We start from the raw sequence: 18,144 nt of genomic DNA, 5'->3' as shown, positions 1-18,144 counted from the left end.
GACCAGGTTCACCCGTGGGTGGGTGGCGAGCCAGCGGCATTCAGAAGAGCGAGGCCCGCAGTCTGTGCGGAAGACACCTGCGCTCGGGTGTGTGTGGCGGCGCGATTCCCAAGCAGCTCTAGACGTTAAACCCAGGAGAAGCCAGGGAGTTCCCAACGCCCCAGGTGTCCTCAGCCCACGACTGGCTGCTGTGGGAATGCGAAGCCCGGCTCCTTGTCTCAGAGCGGGGTTCCCAGGAGGATCAGGCTGAAGCTGGGACTTGGCCTCAAAGTGTCCCCTCGCATGGCCACCCCCTTCCCCTTCCTGCTCCTCTACTCCTGGTGCCCCTCCATCCAGGGGCCAGACCTTAAAGAGTCACCGCAAGAGAATCCTGGTCCCAAAGGAGCCTTCTGGGGGACCGGTGCTGAGAGAGGTTGTGGGCATGGCCCGCTGGGGCTCTGCCCGACCCAGGGCTGAGAGATGCCACCTCCCAGCTCTGGGTCCCTGCAGGAAGTGTTGGCAAGCACAGGGCCGGTCCTCCAAAGGCCCAGGTGCAGGGAGCCCAGGCCAAGCAGCCTGTGGAAGAAGCCACTTGCCGTGCCACCCCGGGAACAGGACTGCAGGCCCCGGCCCTTCCCACCTCCTCCTCCTCCTCCTCCCCCCCGCCCCGCCCCCACAGGGCACAGGGCTCAGAGACACCTCAGACTCTTGCTACCCAAAGTGCAAAGGGCATCAGTTGCTCCTCCAACCCCCCCCCCCCCGCCCAGCAGACCACGTTGTCCAGCCAGCCCCCGGGCCTCCCTGGGGTGCCCAGCACAAAAGTGCAGACACCCACCGGACCCTCAGTCTCAGTTTTCGGAGGTTTTTGCCACTCTAAGGACCCGCAGGCCAGCTGGGCCTTCGGGCAGGACAGAGAGCCCCGGAATCCGACGTGGAGAGCTGCGTGTACGTCCCCATCAGGAGGCGGTCCCCACCTCCGCGGCTCTCCCCTTGCGGGGAGCGGCAGCCCAGCCGGCAGCCGCAGGGCCTCAGGGAAGACACCAGGCTGGGCCCCCGCGGCACAGCGGGGGCACGTCCCCCGCACTCACGCGACTTAGGGACGGCTGCTGGAGACTGCTGCGGCCACCCTGCTGCCGGGTTTCTGGAGGGCTTCCTGGAAGCAGCATCCACACCAAGCCCTTGGAAGGCCCAGGCGACGGAGGAGCCGGTCAGGCAGGGGCCGAGGACGGTGAGAGGCCGGGCGGGAAGGAGCGTGTCAGGCAGGGGCAGAGGACGGTGACCGGCCGGGCGGGGAGGAGCCGGTCAGGCGGGGGCCCAGGACAGTGACGGGCCTGGCCGGGGAGGAGTGCGTCAGGCAGGGGCAGAGGAGACGGGCTGGGTAAGGGTTAGGGTTACAGTTAGGGCACAATTCACAATCCCAAAGACGTGGAAGCGACCCGAGTGCCCATCCATCCAGGAGTGCATCAATAAAATGTGGCGCGTGGACACCACGGAGTGCCATTCGGCTGTGAGGAGCAGCGGTGAGAGGGCGCCTCTCGTGTTCTCCTGGCCAGAGCTGGAACCCGTTCCAGTAAGCCAAGTATCCCAAGAATGGACACACGGGCACCACGTGAGCGCGCTCACCAGCAAACTGGTACGAACGGATGGACGCCTAAGTGGACAGAGAGGAATCACCTTCATCGGGTGGGTGTCGGGCGGGCGGGTGGGGGGAGGGGAGGGGCATACACATCCATTAGGCATGGGGTGGGTGCGCACCGACTGGGGGATGGGCGCACTTGAAGCTCTGACCCGAGGGGGGAGGCTTGGAGAGGGCAAGGCACCCGACCTTAACATTGGTACCCCCACAATACGCTGGAACAACATGAGAGGTATATGAATAAGAACACAGGGGGGGCCGGGCGCGGTGGCTCACGCCTGTAATCCTAGCTCTCTGGGAGGCCGAGGCGGGCGGATTGCTCCAGGTCAGGAGTTCGAAACCAGCCTGAGCAAGAGCGAGACCCCGTCTCTACTAAAAATAGAGAGAAATTAATTGGCCAACTAATATATATAGAAAAACACAGCCGGGCGTGGTGGTGCATGCCTGTAGTCCCAACTACTCGGGAGGCTGAGGCAGCAGGATTGCTTGAGCCCGGAGATTGAGGTTGCTGTGAGCTAGGCTGACGCCATGGCACTCACTCTAGCCTGGGCAGCAAAACGAGACTCTGTCTCAAAAAAAAAAAAAAAAAAAAAGAACACAGGGGGGAGGGCGGCACGGGCAACACATGTCACCTGAATACTTGTACTCCCATCATCTGCTTGAAAAGAGAGAGAAAAGAAAATGCAATCCTAGAGGTAAGAGACACTTTTTAAAAATAATGAATCCGAAGAGAAAAGTAAAAGGAGGCCTGTGGAGCAGGTCTGGGTGTGACTCCGGATCCCCCAACATCAGGTGCCACCACCAAAGATTCCTGCGTGTAGCCCATAGAACCCCAAAAGCAACGGGACGAGTTCTGGTCACATACTCCCTCAAAATGACATCCTGGCCTTCTTCTGGAACTCCCTCCCCTCTCAGACTCTCAAGGTTTCCTCCAGCGTGTCGGTTCCCACAGAGCAGACCTTTGGTCTGAGACCTGACAGTCCAGATGCCACGCATGCTGCCGCGTGGCGGCGGTGTCGCGGCTTGGGACAAGAGGAGGCCCCACGGTGCGGGCTGGGGCGCCAGGCACCGCGCGCGCGCTGAGGGTGGGGGTGACCCCCACCCCGGGCCGCCGCCGCGCTCCCAGAAAGGGGACAGAACAAGAGGCAAAAAAAAAAAAAAAAAAAAAAAAAAGCAGCAGCCTGTGGCACCCGGTATTCCCAGGCGGTCTCCCATCCAAGTACTAACCAGGCCCGACCCTGCTTAGCTTCCGAGACCAGACGAGATCGGGGGCGTTCAGGGTGGTGTGGCCCTAGACGGCGGCGGAGGGCGCCCCTGCCCCGCTCGAGAAGCCGAGCCTCTCTGGGCTTCCCCGCCGCCGCCTCCCGCCCCAGGCCCCACGCCGGGCCGGGCCGGGCCGGCCTGGTCCCGCGGGCTCCCAGGGTCCGGGGTGATGGGCGGGGCGGGGCGGGGCGGGGCGGGGTGGGGGGCTGTCTCTCTCTACACACACACACACACACTCACACTCACTCACACTCACACAAGATGCGCCTCCACGGCTGGACTCGCCAAGGTGGAGCCCTCCCAGCCCCCCTCGTCTCCTCGCCCGGCCTCCTTCACCTACCCGCTGCCCACCCCCAGCGCGTCGCTGCCGCTGACTGCGCACGCGCGGGACGCTCGCCCTTTGACCCCAGCCAGGGGCCGCCCTCCCCCACAACCCCTTTCAGCTGCGCCCCCCCCCTCGCCCTGTGTGTGGGCTGGCGCCTATTCCCCCGGGCCAGGGCTGGGGCACAGCCAGTGTATGGGGCGTCTCTCTCTGGGGATGTGTCCCATGGGTTTGGTGGGGTGGCGTGGTTTGGGGGGCGCTGAAGAAATCAGTCCCCTCCATCTCCTACCTCTGGAAAACGCCCAAGCCCGTGGAGAACTGCCGGCACCGCTTCGTGGGGGCCGGGACCCTCCTCAGTGTCCTCCTGTGGCCCAGTCCAAGGGGCCTGGGCCTGGCCGGGGCTGCATTGGACCCCGACCACCCTGGCGTGTGGACTCGCTAAAAATCGGCCATTAGATATTGGATTCCAGCTTCCTGGAGGTCATTTCACTAATGAGTGCACCGGAAAGAGTTTCCTAATCCATCTGTGAGGGTGGCAACTGAAAGAGAATTTTAAAGCTGACAGAATAGGCGAGGGAAGGCATAGGAGATTTCCACAGCCAGCAAGGAAGACTTTCCCGAAATGGAAGAAAGAAACGAGCAAACAGAGACACCGGTAGCCCGCCCGGAAAAGAGTCTGCCCCTGAGAGAAAGCACCCTGACCAGGTTCACCCGTGGGTGGGTGGCGAGCTAGCGGCATTCAGAAGAGCGAGGCCCGCAGTCTGTGCGGAAGACACCTGCGCTCGGGTGTGTGTGGCGGCGCGATTCACAAGCAGCTCTAGATGTTAAACCAAGGAGAAGCCAGGGAGTTCCCAACGCCCCAGGTGTCCTCAGCCCACGACTGGCTGCTGTGGGAATGCGAAGCCCGGCTCCTTGTCTCAGAGCGGGGTTCCCAGGAGGATCAGGCTGAAGCTGGGACTTGGCCTCAAAGTGTCCCCTCGCATGGCCACCCCCTTCCCCTTCCTGCTCCTCTACTCCTGGTGCCCCTCCATCCAGGGGCCAGACCTTAAAGAGTCACCGCAAGAGAATCCTGGTCCCAAAGGAGCCTTCTGGGGGACCGGTGCTGAGAGAGGTTGTGGGCATGGCCCGCTGGGGCTCTGCCCGACCCAGGGCTGAGAGATGCCACCTCCCAGCTCTGGGTCCCTGCAGGAAGTGTTGGCAAGCACAGGGCCGGTCCTCCAAAGGCCCAGGTGCAGGGAGCCCAGGCCAAGCAGCCTGTGGAAGAAGCCACTTGCCGTGCCACCCCGGGAACAGGACTGCAGGCCCCGCCCTTCCCACCTCCTCCTCCTCCTCCTCCTCCTCCCCCCCGCCCCGCCCCCACAGGGCACAGGGCTCAGAGACACCTCAGACTCTTGCTACCCAAAGTGCAAAGGGCATCAGTTGCTCCTCCAACACCCCCCCCCCCGCCCAGCAGACCACGTTGTCCAGCCAGCCCCCGGGCCTCCCTGGGGTGCCCAGCACAAAAGTGCAGACACCCACCGGACCCTCAGTCTCAGTTTTCGGAGGTTTTTGCCACTCTAAGGACCCGCAGGCCAGCTGGGCCTTCGGGCAGGACAGAGAGCCCCGGAATCCGACGTGGAGAGCTGCGTGTACGTCCCCATCAGGAGGCGGTCCCCACCTCCGCGGCTCTCCCCTTGCGGGGAGCGGCAGCCCAGCCGGCAGCCGCAGGGCCTCAGGGAAGACACCAGGCTGGGCCCCCGCGGCACAGCGGGGGCACGTCCCCCGCACTCACGCGACTTAGGGACGGCTGCTGGAGACTGCTGCGGCCACCCTGCTGCCGGGTTTCTGGAGGGCTTCCTGGAAGCAGCATCCACACCAAGCCCTTGGAAGGCCCAGGCGACGGAGGAGCCGGTCAGGCAGGGGCCGAGGACGGTGAGAGGCCGGGCGGGAAGGAGCGTGTCAGACAGGGGCAGAGGACGGTGACAGGCCGGGCGGGGAGGAGCCGGTCAGGCGGGGGCCCAGGACAGTGACGGGCCTGGCCGGGGAGGAGTGCGTCAGGCAGGGGCAGAGGAGACGGGCTGGGTAAGGGTTAGGGTTACAGTTAGGGCACAATTCACAATCCCAAAGACGTGGAAGCGACCCGAGTGCCCATCCATCCAGGAGTGCATCAATAAAATGTGGCACGTGGACACCACGGAGTGCCATTCGGCTGTGAGGAGCAGCGGTGAGAGGGCGCCTCTCGTGTTCTCCTGGCCAGAGCTGGAACCCGTTCCAGTAGGCCAAGTATCCCAAGAATGGACACACGAGCACCACGTGAGCGCGCTCACCAGCAAATTGGTACGAACGGATGGACGCCTAAGTGGACAGAGAGGAATCACCTTCATCGGGTGGGTGTCGGGCGGGTGGGGGGAGGGGAGGGGCATACACATCCATTAGGCATGGGGTGGGTGCGCACCGACTGGGGGATGGGCGCACTTGAAGCTCTGACCCGAGGGGGGAGGCTTGGAGAGGGCAAGGCACCCGACCTTAACATTGGTACCCCCACAATACGCTGGAACAACATGAGAGGTATATGAATAAGAACACAGGGGGGGCCGGGCGCGGTGGCTCACGCCTGTAATCCTAGCTCTCTGGGAGGCCGAGGCGGGCGGATTGCTCCAGGTCAGGAGTTCGAAACCAGCCTGAGCAAGAGCGAGACCCCGTCTCTACTAAAAATAGAGAGAAATTAATTGGCCAACTAATATATATAGAAAAACACAGCCGGGCGTGGTGGTGCATGCCTGTAGTCCCAACTACTCGGGAGGCTGAGGCAGCAGGATTGCTTGAGCCCGGAGATTGAGGTTGCTGTGAGCTAGGCTGACGCCATGGCACTCACTCTAGCCTGGGCAGCAAAACGAGACTCTGTCTCAAAAAAAAAAAAAAAAAAAAAGAACACAGGGGGGAGGGCGGCACGGGCAACACATGTCACCTGAATACTTGTACTCCCATCATCTGCTTGAAAAGAGAGAGAAAAGAAAATGCAATCCTAGAGGTAAGAGACACTTTTTAAAAATAATGAATCCGAAGAGAAAAGTAAAAGGAGGCCTGTGGAGCAGGTCTGGGTGTGACTCCGGATCCCCCAACATCAGGTGCCACCACCAAAGATTCCTGCGTGTAGCCCATAGAACCCCAAAAGCAACGGGACGAGTTCTGGTCACATACTCCCTCAAAATGACATCCTGGCCTTCTTCTGGAACTCCCTCCCCTCTCAGACTCTCAAGGTTTCCTCCAGCGTGTCGGTTCCCACAGAGCAGACCTTTGGTCTGAGACCTGACAGTCCAGATGCCACGCATGCTGCCGCGTGGCGGCGGTGTCGCGGCTTGGGACAAGAGGAGGCCCCACGGTGCGGGCTGGGGCGCCAGGCACCGCGCGCGCGCTGAGGGTGGGGGTGACCCCCACCCCGGGCCGCCGCCGCGCTCCCAGAAAGGGGACAGAACAAGAGGCAAAAAAAAAAAAAAAAAAAAAAAAAAAGCAGCAGCCTGTGGCACCCGGTATTCCCAGGCGGTCTCCCATCCAAGTACTAACCAGGCCCGACCCTGCTTAGCTTCCGAGACCAGACGAGATCGGGGGCGTTCAGGGTGGTGTGGCCCTAGACGGCGGCGGAGGGCGCCCCTGCCCCGCTCGAGAAGCCGAGCCTCTCTGGGCTTCCCCGCCGCCGCCTCCCGCCCCAGGCCCCGCGCCGGGCCGGGCCGGGCTGGTTGAGTTCGCCGGCCGGGTCCCGCTGGCTCCCAGGGACGGGGGTGATGGGCGGGGCGGGGCGGGGCGGGGCGGGGTGGGGGGGCTGTCTCTCTATACACACACACACACACTCACACTCACTCACACTCACACAAGATGCGCCTCCACGGCTGGACTCGCCAAGGTGGAGCCCTCCCAGCCCCCCTCGTCTCCTCGCCCGGCCTCCTTCACCTACCCGCTGCCCACCCCCAGCGCGTCGCTGCCGCTGACTGCGCAGGCGCGGGACGCTCGCCCTTTGACCCCAGCCAGGGGCCGCCCTCCCCCACAACCCCTTTCAGCTGCGCCCCCCCCCTCGCCCTGTGTGTGGGCTGCCGCCTATTCCCCCGGGCCAGGGCTGGGGCACAGCCAGTGTATGGGGCGTCTCTCTCTGGGGATGTGTCCCATGGGTGGGGTGGGGTGGCGTGGTTTGGGGGGCGCTGAAGAAATCAGTCCCCTCCATCTCCTACCTCTGGAAAACGCCCAAGCCCGTGGAGAACTGCCGGCACCGCTTCGTGGGGGCCGGGACCCTCCTCCGTGTCCTCCTGTGGCCCAGTCCAAGGGGCCTGGGCCTGGCCGGGGCTGCATTGGACCCCGACCACCCTGGCGTGTGGACTCGCTAAAAATCGGCCATTAGATATTGGATTCCAGCTTCCTGGAGGTCATTTCACTAATGAGTGCACCGGAAAGAGTTTCCTAATCCATCTGTGAGGGTGGCAACTGAAAGAGAATTTTAAAGCTGACAGAATAGGCGAGGGAAGGCATAGGAGATTTCCACAGCCAGCAAGGAAGACTTTCCCGAAATGGAAGAAAGAAACGAGCAAACAGAGACACCGGTAGCCCGCCCGGAAAAGAGTCTGCCCCTGAGAGAAAGCACCCTGACCAGGTTCACCCGTGGGTGGGTGGCGAGCTAGCGGCATTCAGAAGAGCGAGGCCCGCAGTCTGTGCGGAAGACACCTGCGCTCGGGTGTGTGTGGCGGCGCGATTCACAAGCAGCTCTAGATGTTAAACCAAGGAGAAGCCAGGGAGTTCCCAACGCCCCAGGTGTCCTCAGCCCACGACTGGCTGCTGTGGGAATGCGAAGCCCGGCTCCTTGTCTCAGAGCGGGGTTCCCAGGAGGATCAGGCTGAAGCTGGGACTTGGCCTCAAAGTGTCCCCTCGCATGGCCACCCCCTTCCCCTTCCTGCTCCTCTACTCCTGGTGCCCCTCCATCCAGGGGCCAGACCTTAAAGAGTCACCGCAAGAGAATCCTGGTCCCAAAGGAGCCTTCTGGGGGACCGGTGCTGAGAGAGGTTGTGGGCATGGCCCGCTGGGGCTCTGCCCGACCCAGGGCTGAGAGATGCCACCTCCCAGCTCTGGGTCCCTGCAGGAAGTGTTGGCAAGCACAGGGCCGGTCCTCCAAAGGCCCAGGTGCAGGGAGCCCAGGCCAAGCAGCCTGTGGAAGAAGCCACTTGCCGTGCCACCCCGGGAACAGGACTGCAGGCCCCGCCCTTCCCACCTCCTCCTCCTCCTCCTCCTCCTCCCCCCCGCCCCGCCCCCACAGGGCACAGGGCTCAGAGACACCTCAGACTCTTGCTACCCAAAGTGCAAAGGGCATCAGTTGCTCCTCCAACACCCCCCCCCCCGCCCAGCAGACCACGTTGTCCAGCCAGCCCCCGGGCCTCCCTGGGGTGCCCAGCACAAAAGTGCAGACACCCACCGGACCCTCAGTCTCAGTTTTCGGAGGTTTTTGCCACTCTAAGGACCCGCAGGCCAGCTGGGCCTTCGGGCAGGACAGAGAGCCCCGGAATCCGACGTGGAGAGCTGCGTGTACGTCCCCATCAGGAGGCGGTCCCCACCTCCGCGGCTCTCCCCTTGCGGGGAGCGGCAGCCCAGCCGGCAGCCGCAGGGCCTCAGGGAAGACACCAGGCTGGGCCCCCGCGGCACAGCGGGGGCACGTCCCCCGCACTCACGCGACTTAGGGACGGCTGCTGGAGACTGCTGCGGCCACCCTGCTGCCGGGTTTCTGGAGGGCTTCCTGGAAGCAGCATCCACACCAAGCCCTTGGAAGGCCCAGGCGACGGAGGAGCCGGTCAGGCAGGGGCCGAGGACGGTGAGAGGCCGGGCGGGAAGGAGCGTGTCAGACAGGGGCAGAGGACGGTGACAGGCCGGGCGGGGAGGAGCCGGTCAGGCGGGGGCCCAGGACAGTGACGGGCCTGGCCGGGGAGGAGTGCGTCAGGCAGGGGCAGAGGAGACGGGCTGGGTAAGGGTTAGGGTTACAGTTAGGGCACAATTCACAATCCCAAAGACGTGGAAGCGACCCGAGTGCCCATCCATCCAGGAGTGCATCAATAAAATGTGGCACGTGGACACCACGGAGTGCCATTCGGCTGTGAGGAGCAGCGGTGAGAGGGCGCCTCTCGTGTTCTCCTGGCCAGAGCTGGAACCCGTTCCAGTAGGCCAAGTATCCCAAGAATGGACACACGAGCACCACGTGAGCGCGCTCACCAGCAAATTGGTACGAACGGATGGACGCCTAAGTGGACAGAGAGGAATCACCTTCATCGGGTGGGTGTCGGGCGGGTGGGGGGAGGGGAGGGGCATACACATCCATTAGGCATGGGGTGGGTGCGCACCGACTGGGGGATGGGCGCACTTGAAGCTCTGACCCGAGGGGGGAGGCTTGGAGAGGGCAAGGCACCCGACCTTAACATTGGTACCCCCACAATACGCTGGAACAACATGAGAGGTATATGAATAAGAACACAGGGGGGGCCGGGCGCGGTGGCTCACGCCTGTAATCCTAGCTCTCTGGGAGGCCGAGGCGGGCGGATTGCTCCAGGTCAGGAGTTCGAAACCAGCCTGAGCAAGAGCGAGACCCCGTCTCTACTAAAAATAGAGAGAAATTAATTGGCCAACTAATATATATAGAAAAACACAGCCGGGCGTGGTGGTGCATGCCTGTAGTCCCAACTACTCGGGAGGCTGAGGCAGCAGGATTGCTTGAGCCCGGAGATTGAGGTTGCTGTGAGCTAGGCTGACGCCATGGCACTCACTCTAGCCTGGGCAGCAAAACGAGACTCTGTCTCAAAAAAAAAAAAAAAAAAAAGAACACAGGGGGGAGGGCGGCACGGGCAACACATGTCACCTGAATACTTGTACTCCCATCATCTGCTTGAAAAGAGAGAGAAAAGAAAATGCAATCCTAGAGGTAAGAGACACTTTTTAAAAATAATGAATCCGAAGAGAAAAGTAAAAGGAGGCCTGTGGAGCAAGTCTGGGTGTGACTCCGGATCCCCCAACATCAGGTGCCACCACCAAAGATTCCTGCGTGTAGCCCATAGAACCCCAAAAGCAACGGGACGAGTTCTGGTCACATACTCCCTCAAAATGACATCCTGGCCTTCTTCTGGAACTCCCTCCCCTCTCAGACTCTCAAGGTTTCCTCCAGCGTGTCGGTTCCCACAGAGCAGACCTTTGGTCTGAGACCTGACAGTCCAGATGCCACGCATGCTGCCGCGTGGCGGCGGTGTCGCGGCTTGGGACAAGAGGAGGCCCCACGGTGCGGGCTGGGGCGCCAGGCACCGCGCGCGCGCTGAGGGTGGGGGTGACCCCCACCCCGGGCCGCCGCCGCGCTCCCAGAAAGGGGACAGAACAAGAGGCAAAAAAAAAAAAAAAAAAAAAAAAAAAGCAGCAGCCTGTGGCACCCGGTATTCCCAGGCGGTCTCCCATCCAAGTACTAACCAGGCCCGACCCTGCTTAGCTTCCGAGACCAGACGAGATCGGGGGCGTTCAGGGTGGTGTGGCCCTAGACGGCGGCGGAGGGCGCCCCTGCCCCGCTCGAGAAGCCGAGCCTCTCTGGGCTTCCCCGCCGCCGCCTCCCGCCCCAGGCCCCGCGCCGGGCCGGGCCGGGCCGGCCGGGTCCCGCGGGCTCCCAGGGTCGGGGGTGATGGGCGGGGCGGGGCGGGGTGGGGGGCTGTCTCTCTATACACACACACACACACTCACACTCACTCACACTCACACAAGATGCGCCTCCACGGCTGGACTCGCCAAGGTGGAGCCCTCCCAGCCCCCCTCGTCTCCTCGCCCGGCCTCCTTCACCTACCCGCTGCCCACCCCCAGCGCGTCGCTGCCGCTGACTGCGCACGCGCGGGACGCTCGCCCTTTGACCCCAGCCAGGGGCCGCCCTCCCCCACAACCCCTTTCAGCTGCGCCCCCCCCTGGCCCTGTGGGTGGGCTGCCGCCTATTCCCCTGGGCCAGGGCTGGGGCACAGCCAGTGTATGGGGCGTCTCTCTCTGGGGATGTGTCCCATGGGTGGGGTGGGGTGGCGTGGTTTGGGGGGCGCTGAAGAAATCAGTCCCCTCCATCTCCTACCTCTGGAAAACGCCCAAGCCCGTGGAGAACTGCCGGCACCGCTTCGTGGGGGCCGGGACCCTCCTCCGTGTCCTCCTGTGGCCCAGTCCAAGGGGCCTGGGCCTGGCCGGGGCTGCATTGGACCCCGACCACCCTGGCGTGTGGACTCGCTAAAAATCGGCCATTAGATATTGGATTCCAGCTTCCTGGAGGTCATTTCACTAATGAGTGCACCGGAAAGAGTTTCCTAATCCATCTGTGAGGGTGGCAACTGAAAGAGAATTTTAAAGCTGACAGAATAGGCGAGGGAAGGCATAGGAGATTTCCACAGCCAGCAAGGAAGACTTTCCCGAAATGGAAGAAAGAAACGAGCAAACAGAGACACCGGTAGCCCGCCCGGAAAAGAGTCTGCCCCTGAGAGAAAGCACCCTGACCAGGTTCACCCGTGGGTGGGTGGCGAGCTAGCGGCATTCAGAAGAGCGAGGCCCGCAGTCTGTGCGGAAGACACCTGCGCTCGGGTGTGTGTGGCGGCGCGATTCCCAAGCAGCTCTAGACGTTAAACCAAGGAGAAGCCAGGGAGTTCCCAACGCCCCAGGTGTCCTCAGCCCACGACTGGCTGCTGTGGGAATGCGAAGCCCGGCTCCTTGTCTCAGAGCGGGGTTCCCAGGAGGATCAGGCTGAAGCTGGGACTTGGCCTCAAAGTGTCCCCTCGCATGGCCACCCCCTTCCCCTTCCTGCTCCTCTACTCCTGGTGCCCCTCCATCCAGGGGCCAGACCTTAAAGAGTCACCGCAAGAGAATCCTGGTCCCAAAGGAGCCTTCTGGGGGACCGGTGCTGAGAGAGGTTGTGGGCATGGCCCGCTGGGGCTCTGCCCGACGCAGGGCTGAGAGATGCCACCTCCCAGCTCTGGGTCCCTGCAGGAAGTGTTGGCAAGCACAGGGCCGGTCCTCCAAAGGCCCAGGTGCAGGGAGCCCAGGCCAAGCAGCCTGTGGAAGAAGCCACTTGCCGTGCCACCCCCGGGAACAGGACTGCAGGCCCCGGCCCTTCCCACCTCCTCCTCCTCCTCCTCCTCCTCCCCCCCGCCCCGCCCCCACAGGGCACAGGGCTCAGAGACACCTCAGACTCTTGCTACCCAAAGTGCAAAGGGCATCAGTTGCTCCTCCAACACCCCCCCCCCGCCCAGCAGACCACGTTGTCCAGCCAGCCCCCGGGCCTCCCTGGGGTGCCCAGCACAAAAGTGCAGACACCCACCGGACCCTCAGTCTCAGTTTTCGGAGGTTTTTGCCACTCTAAGGACCCGCAGGCCAGCTGGGCCTTCGGGCAGGACAGAGAGCCCCGGAATCCGACGTGGAGAGCTGCGTGTACGTCCCCATCAGGAGGCGGTCCCCACCTCCGCGGCTCTCCCCTTGCGGGGAGCGGCAGCCCAGCCGGCAGCCGCAGGGCCTCAGGGAAGACACCAGGCTGGGCCCCCGCGGCACAGCGGGGGCACGTCCCCCGCACTCACGCGACTTAGGGACGGCTGCTGGAGACTGCTGCGGCCACCCTGCTGCCGGGTTTCTGGAGGGCTTCCTGGAAGCAGCATCCACACCAAGCCCTTGGAAGGCCCAGGCGACGGAGGAGCCGGTCAGGCAGGGGCCGAGGACGGTGAGAGGCCGGGCGGGAAGGAGCGTGTCAGGCAGGGGCAGAGGACGGTGACAGGCCGGGCGGGGAGGAGCCGGTCAGGCGGGGGCCCAGGACAGTGACGGGCCTGGCCGGGGAGGAGTGCGTCAGGCAGGGGCAGAGGAGACGGGCTGGGTAAGGGTTAGGGTTACAGTTAGGGCACAATTCACAATCCCAAAGACGTGGAAGCGACCCGAGTGCCCATCCATCCAGGAGTGCATCAATAAAATGTGGCACGTGGACACCACGGAGTGCCATTCGGCTGTGAGGAGCAGCGGTGAGAGGGCGCCTCTCGTGTTCTCCTGGCCAGAGCTGGAACCCGTTCCAGTAGGCCAAGTATCCCAAGAATGGACACACGAGCACCACGTGAGCGCGCTCACCAGCAAATTGGTACGAACGGATGGACGCCTAAGTGGACAGAGAGGAATCACCTTCATCGGGTGGGTGTCGGGCGGGTGGGGGGAGGGGAGGGGCATACACATCCATTAGGCATGGGGTGGGTGCGCACCGACTGGGGGATGGGCGCACTTGAAGCTCTGACCCGAGGGGGGAGGCTTGGAGAGGGCAAGGCACCCGACCTTAACATTGGTACCCCCACAATACGCTGGAACAACATGAGAGGTATATGAATAAGAACACAGGGGGGGCCGGGCGCGGTGGCTCACGCCTGTAATCCTAGCTCTCTGGGAGGCCGAGGCGGGCGGATTGCTCCAGGTCAGGAGTTCGAAACCAGCCTGAGCAAGAGCGAGACCCCGTCTCTACTAAAAATAGAGAGAAATTAATTGGCCAACTAATATATATAGAAAAACACAGCCGGGCGTGGTGGTGCATGCCTGTAGTCCCAACTACTCGGGAGGCTGAGGCAGCAGGATTGCTTGAGCCCGGAGATTGAGGTTGCTGTGAGCTAGGCTGACGCCATGGCACTCACTCTAGCCTGGGCAGCAAAACGAGACTCTGTCTCAAAAAAAAAAAAAAAAAAAAGAACACAGGGGGGAGGGCGGCACGGGCAACACATGTCACCTGAATACTTGTACTCCCATCATCTGCTTGAAAAGAGAGAGAAAAGAAAATGCAATCCTAGAGGTAAGAGACACTTTTTAAAAATAATGAATCCGAAGAGAAAAGTAAAAGGAGGCCTGTGGAGCAGGTCTGGGTGTGACTCCGGATCCCCCAACATCAGGTGCCACCACCAAAGATTCCTGCGTGTAGCCCATAGAACCCCAAAAGCAACGGGACGAGTTCTGGTCACATACTCCCTCAAAATGACATCCTGGCCTTCTTCTGGAACTCCCTCCCCTCTCAGACTCTCAAGGTTTCCTCCAGCGTGTCGGTTCCCACAGAGCAGACCTTTGGTCTGAGACCTGACAGTCCAGATGCCACGCATGCTGCCGCGTGGCGGCGGTGTCGCGGCTTGGGACAAGAGGAGGCCCCACGGTGCGGGCTGGGGCGCCAGGCACCGCGCGCGCGCTGAGGGTGGGGGTGACCCCCACCCCGGGCCGCCGCCGCGCTCCCAGAAAGGGGACAGAACAAGAGGCAAAAAAAAAAAAAAAAAAAAAAAAAAAAGCAGCAGCCTGTGGCACCCGGTATTCCCAGGCGGTCTCCCATCCAAGTACTAACCAGGCCCGACCCTGCTTAGCTTCCGAGACCAGACGAGATCGGGGGCGTTCAGGGTGGTGTGGCCCTAGACGGCGGCGGAGGGCGCCCCTGCCCCGCTCGAGAAGCCGAGCCTCTCTGGGCTTCCCCGCCGCCGCCTCCCGCCCCAGGCCCCGCGCCGGGCCGGGCCGGGCTGGTTGAGTTCGCCGGCCGGGTCCCGCTGGCTCCCAGGGACGGGGGTGATGGGCGGGGCGGGGCGGGGCGGGGCGGGGTGGGGGGGCTGTCTCTCTATACACACACACACACACTCACACTCACTCACACTCACACAAGATGCGCCTCCACGGCTGGACTCGCCAAGGTGGAGCCCTCCCAGCCCCCCTCGTCTCCTCGCCCGGCCTCCTTCACCTACCCGCTGCCCACCCCCAGCGCGTCGCTGCCGCTGACTGCGCAGGCGCGGGACGCTCGCCCTTTGACCCCAGCCAGGGGCCGCCCTCCCCCACAACCCCTTTCAGCTGCGCCCCCCCCCTCGCCCTGTGTGTGGGCTGCCGCCTATTCCCCCGGGCCAGGGCTGGGGCACAGCCAGTGTATGGGGCGTCTCTCTCTGGGGATGTGTCCCATGGGTGGGGTGGGGTGGCGTGGTTTGGGGGGCGCTGAAGAAATCAGTCCCCTCCATCTCCTACCTCTGGAAAACGCCCAAGCCCGTGGAGAACTGCCGGCACCGCTTCGTGGGGGCCGGGACCCTCCTCCGTGTCCTCCTGTGGCCCAGTCCAAGGGGCCTGGGCCTGGCCGGGGCTGCATTGGACCCCGACCACCCTGGCGTGTGGACTCGCTAAAAATCGGCCATTAGATATTGGATTCCAGCTTCCTGGAGGTCATTTCACTAATGAGTGCACCGGAAAGAGTTTCCTAATCCATCTGTGAGGGTGGCAACTGAAAGAGAATTTTAAAGCTGACAGAATAGGCGAGGGAAGGCATAGGAGATTTCCACAGCCAGCAAGGAAGACTTTCCCGAAATGGAAGAAAGAAACGAGCAAACAGAGACACCGGTAGCCCGCCCGGAAAAGAGTCTGCCCCTGAGAGAAAGCACCCTGACCAGGTTCACCCGTGGGTGGGTGGCGAGCTAGCGGCATTCAGAAGAGCGAGGCCCGCAGTCTGTGCGGAAGACACCTGCGCTCGGGTGTGTGTGGCGGCGCGATTCACAAGCAGCTCTAGATGTTAAACCAAGGAGAAGCCAGGGAGTTCCCAACGCCCCAGGTGTCCTCAGCCCACGACTGGCTGCTGTGGGAATGCGAAGCCCGGCTCCTTGTCTCAGAGCGGGGTTCCCAGGAGGATCAGGCTGAAGCTGGGACTTGGCCTCAAAGTGTCCCCTCGCATGGCCACCCCCTTCCCCTTCCTGCTCCTCTACTCCTGGTGCCCCTCCATCCAGGGGCCAGACCTTAAAGAGTCACCGCAAGAGAATCCTGGTCCCAAAGGAGCCTTCTGGGGGACCGGTGCTGAGAGAGGTTGTGGGCATGGCCCGCTGGGGCTCTGCCCGACCCAGGGCTGAGAGATGCCACCTCCCAGCTCTGGGTCCCTGCAGGAAGTGTTGGCAAGCACAGGGCCGGTCCTCCAAAGGCCCAGGTGCAGGGAGCCCAGGCCAAGCAGCCTGTGGAAGAAGCCACTTGCCGTGCCACCCCGGGAACAGGACTGCAGGCCCCGCCCTTCCCACCTCCTCCTCCTCCTCCTCCTCCTCCCCCCCGCCCCGCCCCCACAGGGCACAGGGCTCAGAGACACCTCAGACTCTTGCTACCCAAAGTGCAAAGGGCATCAGTTGCTCCTCCAACACCCCCCCCCCCGCCCAGCAGACCACGTTGTCCAGCCAGCCCCCGGGCCTCCCTGGGGTGCCCAGCACAAAAGTGCAGACACCCACCGGACCCTCAGTCTCAGTTTTCGGAGGTTTTTGCCACTCTAAGGACCCGCAGGCCAGCTGGGCCTTCGGGCAGGACAGAGAGCCCCGGAATCCGACGTGGAGAGCTGCGTGTACGTCCCCATCAGGAGGCGGTCCCCACCTCCGCGGCTCTCCCCTTGCGGGGAGCGGCAGCCCAGCCGGCAGCCGCAGGGCCTCAGGGAAGACACCAGGCTGGGCCCCCGCGGCACAGCGGGGGCACGTCCCCCGCACTCACGCGACTTAGGGACGGCTGCTGGAGACTGCTGCGGCCACCCTGCTGCCGGGTTTCTGGAGGGCTTCCTGGAAGCAGCATCCACACCAAGCCCTTGGAAGGCCCAGGCGACGGAGGAGCCGGTCAGGCAGGGGCCGAGGACGGTGAGAGGCCGGGCGGGAAGGAGCGTGTCAGACAGGGGCAGAGGACGGTGACAGGCCGGGCGGGGAGGAGCCGGTCAGGCGGGGGCCCAGGACAGTGACGGGCCTGGCCGGGGAGGAGTGCGTCAGGCAGGGGCAGAGGAGACGGGCTGGGTAAGGGTTAGGGTTACAGTTAGGGCACAATTCACAATCCCAAAGACGTGGAAGCGACCCGAGTGCCCATCCATCCAGGAGTGCATCAATAAAATGTGGCACGTGGACACCACGGAGTGCCATTCGGCTGTGAGGAGCAGCGGTGAGAGGGCGCCTCTCGTGTTCTCCTGGCCAGAGCTGGAACCCGTTCCAGTAGGCCAAGTATCCCAAGAATGGACACACGAGCACCACGTGAGCGCGCTCACCAGCAAATTGGTACGAACGGATGGACGCCTAAGTGGACAGAGAGGAATCACCTTCATCGGGTGGGTGTCGGGCGGGTGGGGGGAGGGGAGGGGCATACACATCCATTAGGCATGGGGTGGGTGCGCACCGACTGGGGGATGGGCGCACTTGAAGCTCTGACCCGAGGGGGGAGGCTTGGAGAGGGCAAGGCACCCGACCTTAACATTGGTACCCCCACAATACGCTGGAACAACATGAGAGGTATATGAATAAGAACACAGGGGGGGCCGGGCGCGGTGGCTCACGCCTGTAATCCTAGCTCTCTGGGAGGCCGAGGCGGGCGGATTGCTCCAGGTCAGGAGTTCGAAACCAGCCTGAGCAAGAGCGAGACCCCGTCTCTACTAAAAATAGAGAGAAATTAATTGGCCAACTAATATATATAGAAAAACACAGCCGGGCGTGGTGGTGCATGCCTGTAGTCCCAACTACTCGGGAGGCTGAGGCAGCAGGATTGCTTGAGCCCGGAGATTGAGGTTGCTGTGAGCTAGGCTGACGCCATGGCACTCACTCTAGCCTGGGCAGCAAAACGAGACTCTGTCTCAAAAAAAAAAAAAAAAAAAAGAACACAGGGGGGAGGGCGGCACGGGCAACACATGTCACCTGAATACTTGTACTCCCATCATCTGCTTGAAAAGAGAGAGAAAAGAAAATGCAATCCTAGAGGTAAGAGACACTTTTTAAAAATAATGAATCCGAAGAGAAAAGTAAAAGGAGGCCTGTGGAGCAGGTCTGGGTGTGACTCCGGATCCCCCAACATCAGGTGCCACCACCAAAGATTCCTGCGTGTAGCCCATAGAACCCCAAAAGCAACGGGACGAGTTCTGGTCACATACTCCCTCAAAATGACATCCTGGCCTTCTTCTGGAACTCCCTCCCCTCTCAGA

The 18,144-nt window shown here is 62.6% G+C and overlaps 4 non-coding genes across 4 annotated transcripts; all 4 read right to left on the bottom strand.

The window, feature by feature from the left end:
- Positions 1 to 2,793: 2,793 nt before the first annotated feature.
- LOC142864912 (5S ribosomal RNA) lies at positions 2,794 to 2,912 on the bottom strand. Its single transcript, XR_012915222.1, has one exon. It is a non-coding gene; the product is annotated as a 5S ribosomal RNA (ribosomal RNA).
- Positions 2,913 to 6,694: 3,782 nt separating this feature from the next.
- Positions 6,695 to 6,813, bottom strand: LOC142864911 (5S ribosomal RNA). The gene has a single exon (XR_012915221.1). It is a non-coding gene; the product is annotated as a 5S ribosomal RNA (ribosomal RNA).
- A 3,793-nt stretch (positions 6,814 to 10,606) lies between these two features.
- LOC142864910 (5S ribosomal RNA) lies at positions 10,607 to 10,725 on the bottom strand. The gene has a single exon (XR_012915220.1). It is a non-coding gene; the product is annotated as a 5S ribosomal RNA (ribosomal RNA).
- Positions 10,726 to 14,495: 3,770 nt separating this feature from the next.
- Positions 14,496 to 14,614, bottom strand: LOC142864909 (5S ribosomal RNA). The gene has a single exon (XR_012915219.1). It is a non-coding gene; the product is annotated as a 5S ribosomal RNA (ribosomal RNA).
- Positions 14,615 to 18,144: the final 3,530 nt, after the last annotated feature.

Source organism: Microcebus murinus, chromosome 27, assembly GCF_040939455.1.
Source record: "Microcebus murinus isolate Inina chromosome 27, M.murinus_Inina_mat1.0, whole genome shotgun sequence".
Taxonomy (NCBI): domain Eukaryota; kingdom Metazoa; phylum Chordata; class Mammalia; order Primates; family Cheirogaleidae; genus Microcebus; species Microcebus murinus.
This window is presented reverse-complemented; position numbering and strand designations above follow the sequence as displayed.